The 5,831-nt window shown below is 49.4% G+C and overlaps 1 protein-coding gene across 3 annotated transcripts in view; it reads right to left on the bottom strand.

Annotated features, from left to right (window-relative positions):
- SULF2 (sulfatase 2) overlaps positions 1 to 1,645 on the bottom strand; it is a 146,476-nt gene extending 144,831 nt beyond the window's left edge. For 2 of the 3 annotated variants that reach the window (XM_004370267.2, XM_012558560.2), the window contains exon 1: positions 356 to 1,645. The gene's annotated coding sequence lies outside the window, so the exon portion shown is untranslated. Of the gene's footprint in view, positions 1 to 170 lie in introns of all 3 variants that reach the window. The other variant, XM_004370268.3, reaches the window with a different exon arrangement.
- Positions 1,646 to 5,831: the final 4,186 nt, after the last annotated feature.

Below are 5,831 nucleotides of genomic sequence, written 5' to 3'. Positions count from 1 at the left end.
CCGCGCGGCCAGGCCCCCGCCTCCTGCGAGCTGCCGGCCTCCGCGCGGAGGAGGGAACGCCGGGCTGGGAGCGTCGGGGTCGGGGACCACGGGCGGCGGGGAGCCAGGGAGCTAGGGACAGGGACCGCGGGCGGCGGGGAGCCGGAGACGAGGACTGCGCGGCGCTTTACCTTCGGCTCGGGGACGCGCGGCCCAGCTGCCCCGGCGCACGGCCTTTGCCCCCGAAGTCCGGTCCCGGACGGGGGGGCGAGCCAGGTCCCTGCCGCTCTCAGCGTCCCGATGCCTCTGGACCCGGCCGGCCGCGCTCCCGGCACCGGGCGCGCACCCTCGGCGGGACACACGGACGCACACTCACCCGACACACACTCGCTCCGGTCTCGCCCTCGGCGCAGAGTTGAAACAGATGTGGGATTCACCCAGGAGCTAGGAAGGAGGGAGGGACGCGAGCCCGAACCGTGAGTGTGTGTGTGTGTGTGTGTGTGCGCGCGCGCCACACCAACGGGGGGGGGGGCGGGAGGCATCTCTAATCAGTCAAATACTGTAATAAAGTCAGGAGGGCCACCGATCAGGTCCACCCAGCTGCAAACGAAGAGATTCTTGCTTCTTTTTCGCTTTGTTTTTCTCCTCCCTTCGAGCTGGAAGGAGCCAAGTGTTCCGCGGGGCGTGCGACAGCCCAGGCCCAGGCGCTCCCTCGTAATGGTACGTTAATAAATGTTTTCTTTTATTTCCTTTCACAGGGGTCGCCCGCGTCTGCAAACACCGACCGCCTTTGCTGAAAGCCGGGCTCTCGCCTCTAACTCCACACATTTACCATTGGAGACGCCGGCTGGAGCCGGGGCCCACAGCTAGATCGCAGGGTGAACTGCCCACGCGCCTGGGACCTTCCCAAGCGCTCCGGAAGCTCCCCAAGAAATTAACTTGAGCTCAAGTGAAAATAGCAGCCGTTGCCCAGAACTGGCCCGGGTATAAGAAAGGAGAAATCAGCTTCTTCCAAAAGGGGAGGAATTCAACTCAAGGTGGCGCTGTCTACCGCGGTTTCCATTGTTCTCAGCGCCACAGAAGAGCCTGGAAGGGGACAGAGGGGACAGGGCTGAGAGGTGGGCAAAGAGCAAGCAGAGAACCAACTAGCAGCTGCAGAAAATACAGCTGAGCTTCTAAGGGGAAACAGACCCTGATGAAAAATGTGCTTATAGGCAATAGTAACTTATTTAAACTAATAATACCCTATTGATGTTATTATTATACCCATTTTACAGTTGTGGAAACAAACTCACAGGGAGGTTATGTAACTAGCCCAAGGTCACACAATTTTAAGTGGTAGACCCAGGATTTGAAACCAGGAAGCCTAGCCTCAGAGTTATGCTCTTAAATGTTAGGCTATTATTGCTTCCAAACGAGGTATCTGCTTTGTCCAGTGTAGTCTCTTCATGTTAGTTAGGGTTGTCTGATGTAGCAAATAAAAATAGAGAACGACCATGGGGGCATACTTATATACTGAAAACTCTGCTTGTTTATCTGATTCAAATTTAACTGGGTGCCCTGTGTTTATCTGGCAGCTGGGTTGGGGCTCTAGACTTATCCCCAGCCCACATGATCTCCCTTAAAGACACCTGTTGTCGTTGAGTCAATTCTGACTCATAGCGACCCTAAAGGACAGAGTAGAGAACTGCCTCATAGGTTTTCCAAGGATGTAAATCTCTACGGAAGCAGACTACAACATCTTTCTCCTGAGGAGCGGCTGGTGGAACCGCCAACCTTTTGGTTAGCAGCCTAGCGCTTAAAACACTGTGCCACCAGGGCTTCTTGTAATCTCCCTTCCAAACCAAACAAAACCAAACGAAACCCACTGCCACAGAGTCATAGTGACCCCACAGAGTTTCCAGGGCTGTAATTCTCTGTGGAAGCTGACTGCCACATCTTTCTCAAGTACACTGGTGGTTTCAAACTGCTGACCTTTAGGTTAGCAGTTGATTGGTTTAACCACTGTGCCACCAGGGCTCCTTATAATCTCCCTTAGCCACCTCATAAACCCAAACCAAACCAGTTGCTGTAGAGTTGATTCCGACTCGTGTGTCAGAGTAGAACTGTGCTCCACAGGTTTTCAGTTGCTGATTTTTTGGAAATAGATTGCCAGGCCTTTCTTTTGAGGCACCACTGGGTGGATTTGAACCTCTAGCCTTTTGGTTAGCAGCTGAGCGCATTAACTGTACCACCTAGGGACTCCCAGATCAATGTACAGTATAAATATTAGAGGAACTGTGGGCTTTCTTTTTCAAATCAGGTCCCTGGCCCCACCTGTGACATCACTGAAGTTGCTGATCTTCTGTCTTGAAACAGAATGTCAGGTTTGCTTCTTCACTATCAAGTACCAAAGATAACGGGGACCCCCCCTCTGCCTCATCTCTCCCGAGGGAAGGACACATTTCTGTACAGCCTCTAGTACAGAGCTGCCCAACAGAAGTCTCAGGCGAGCTATGTATATCATTTTAAATTTTCTAGTAGCCCTGTTAAGATCTAAAAAGAAACAGGTGAAATTAATTTTAATATATTTTATTTAACTTGACATATCCAAAACACTTTCATTTTGACATGTAATCAATATAGAACATTACTGATGAGATATCTTTCATTCTTTTTTCTTAAGTCTTTGAAATCCAGAGTGCATTTTACACTTACAGCACATCTCAGTTTAGGCCAGCCATGTGTGGCTAAGGGTTACCATATTGAACGTCGAAGCTCTAGTAGGTTCTTTGGTCCACTGCTGAGTGTTTCCACGAGGTTATCTCATTTAATCCTTTTAATGATCTTTCCAGAAAACTGATGTTCAGAGAGGCAAAAGAACTTGCCCAAGGTCACAAAGCTGGCAAGCGGGGTTCCACTTGAGAGTGTGTCTGACTTTGGGGTGCATACCCCACTGCAGCAGTGATTTTCTAATTGGACCTTTGGGGGTGCCTCTGGGGCCTGGGGTGGGGCAGGGAGGTCCAGGGGTGGGAGCTCCCTTTTTACCTGCTTTTTATGTTGGGTTCTCAGGGGGTTTTCAGAATATTTCAGGGGGATGGGGAAATTTCCACTGCAAACTATTTTTACGCCAGTGCATTGCTGCACACTGCTCTCCTGCGGGCCTCAAGTTCATGAACATGGCCTTCCCTCCCCCAAAAGAGCCCTGCCCACAATTTTCTGCTCCATTCCTCTCTCCTCATCAGGGAAACCCAATCATGGAGGTGATGGGAATACTCCTGACCCTGAAGGTGGGGACTGTGGGCTGGGCCTACGGTGTTTGTTGGAGACTGGATTTTTCTTTCTGTAGTTGCTGTTCAAAGACCAAACATGGCGATGTTTGCTCCTTACTCTTCCTTAGGGAGGAGGGGGCAGATCTGTGTGTGTGTTCATCGTAGGCAGCTGTGGTCAGGACTTCAAGCACCAGCTCACACACTCATGGGGGTAGGAGGGCCTGCAAAGCGCAAGTCTGCAAAACCACATTGGTTTTCTATAATCACAGCCAACTCCACTGTCTTCTGTGTCCAATGTCTCAGTCTCAGTTTTCCAGGTTCCTTCCAGGCAGGTGGGGACTCGGGCCCCACTCAGGGGCTCAGTGTCTGCCTGGGAGACGTGAGGGGCCTCAGGCTCAGATGTCTCCAGCTTGGGACTCAGTCCAGGCCTAGGCGGGGTCTATGGGGAATTCTAGGGACACTCTCAGCTTCCTGGTTCTCCAGCCCCTGCCCGCCCCCACTCACACTTGTTTGTCTCTCCTCAGCCTGATGAAATCTCTCAGTGATGGTGACTGTCCTGGCTGGATAACCCGCCTTTCCAGCTCATCCCTCTGCGCCCCGAGGCTCCCCCCATTGTTGGTTTAACCTCTTAGGGACCTTTGTCTCGACACCTGTAGGCCTTGCTTCTTCCTTTTGCGAGTTCCTTGGCAGCGCTTTTGTGCAGAACGTCCGTCGGGTTCTATCTACTCTGCAAAGTGATAGCCGCTGTTTTATTTCCGTGACTCGTGCAGCAACAACAACGGGCCTCTCTTGCGGTGTGTTTCTTTATTTCCACCAGAGGCTGAAACTCAGTCTGATTGTCTGAGCACTTCTAGCTGACTTTGGGTTGGAGTAGATGGGATTTTATGAGAGTTGTAAAAGTCAAGCTTTTAACATGTCTCAAACAAATTGGCGTGTAAAGGAGAAACGTTAAAAGATGGGGGTGGGTGTAGGGCTTGGGAATTTGAGGTGCTGTGCTGGGGCACAGGTGGCTTTAATAATGCGCACAAGTTTGGCTGGAACATCTGCAAAGGAGAGCAGAGAAGGCTGAAGAGCCACCCTCAGCTCCTGAGTCAGGACAATTTTGCACGGGTTTCAAAATACAAATTCCAGGATCATCTGTTACCATCTAAATTTACAGTTAATTCTGCCTGAGTTTTCGCTTAGACCCAAGCCGTCTTGTCAGTAGAAATGCAATTACATTAGAGACAAACTGTTTATGTTTCTTGAGATATTATGATAATGAAAAACAGCAACGTAAACCACCATTAAGTCAGACAAACATTAATTGTATTTCACGCCACCTCCCTGGGCCAGCACGCTGACATAGACTTGCTTGACTTCAGCAAAACGGGCCTAATCTTTGCAGTATAGTATATACATTTTCCCCCTTAATTACGCGTAATTGTATAGTCTAATTTATTCTAACGCCTGATGCCTAAAGTGTACATTCATGAATCAAGGGTTTGTTTGGGGGGTGGGAGAATTCTAATCGAGTATAATTGCAGTCTCTTGGGTGCTGCTTATGAGTGTCCCCAGAGCACAATGATGGTTATTCTGAACTCTGTCTTATTCCAAAGACAGTTGGGCTGCCACCAGTTAAGATGTTTTCTGAGGACATGTAACAGTGACAATTTGTTGCTTAACCACACACTAAGAGTTCTCTTTTGGATAAGCAGGCAAGGAAGATTGAACACATGGAATTCACTATGTAATGAAATAGAAGCACACAAGCAGGATTAATACATGTGTAATTGAGTATTCAAATGAGTAACTTGGCCCCAGGCGGCTCGGCTGCAAATCTCTGTGGACAAGGCAGAGCACGTGGCTCTTTGGTGGACGAGTGCTTTCCAAAGGGGGAAGCAGCATCTGTTTGACAATTGCAATTCAATTTAGGTCTTTGTGACAGCACACCTTGCTTTAAAATCACCTTCCAGGAGAATCATTTGTAAACTGAATAATCACAAGCTAATTAATGGGGCTACTGATTTAATAAGAGCAGAGTGATGCTTCCAAGTGGCCCCGGGACCAAGGTTCTAACTGCGGCTCTGCCCTCACAGGCTGGTGACTCCTTAGCTGACCTTCCCAAGCCTGTTTTCTCAACTTAAGAATGGGATAATAGCAAGGACATTGCAGGTTGTCATGTGGATTAAAAGAAATTCAAACCAAACCAAACCCACTGCCATCGAGTTGATTCTGACTCACAGCGACTATATAGGACAGAGTAGAACTGCCCATAGGGTTTCCAAGACTGTAATCTTCACGGAAGCAGACTGCCACATCTTTCTCCCAAAGAGTGGCTGGTGGGTTCGAACTGCCGACCTTTTGGTTAGCAGCCGAGCACTTAACCACTGGCCCACCAGGGCTCCTTAGATACTTGGACACCCATGTTCATTGCAGCACTTTTCACATTAACCTAAAGGTGGAAACTGCCTAAATGTCCATCGACAGATAAATAAAATGTGGTACACACATACAGTGAAATATTCTTGGCAGGTGCCATCCAGTTGGTTCCAACTCATAGTGACGCTATGAACGACAGAACAGAACACTGCCCGGTCCTGCACCATCCTCACAATCGTT

This window comes from Trichechus manatus, unplaced genomic scaffold (genome assembly GCF_000243295.1).
Source record: "Trichechus manatus latirostris isolate Lorelei unplaced genomic scaffold, TriManLat1.0 scaffold00008, whole genome shotgun sequence".
In the NCBI taxonomy this organism is placed as follows: Eukaryota; Metazoa; Chordata; class Mammalia; order Sirenia; family Trichechidae; genus Trichechus; species Trichechus manatus.
The sequence above is the reverse complement of the archived record's forward strand: the minus strand, read 5'-3'. Positions and strand labels throughout refer to the sequence as shown.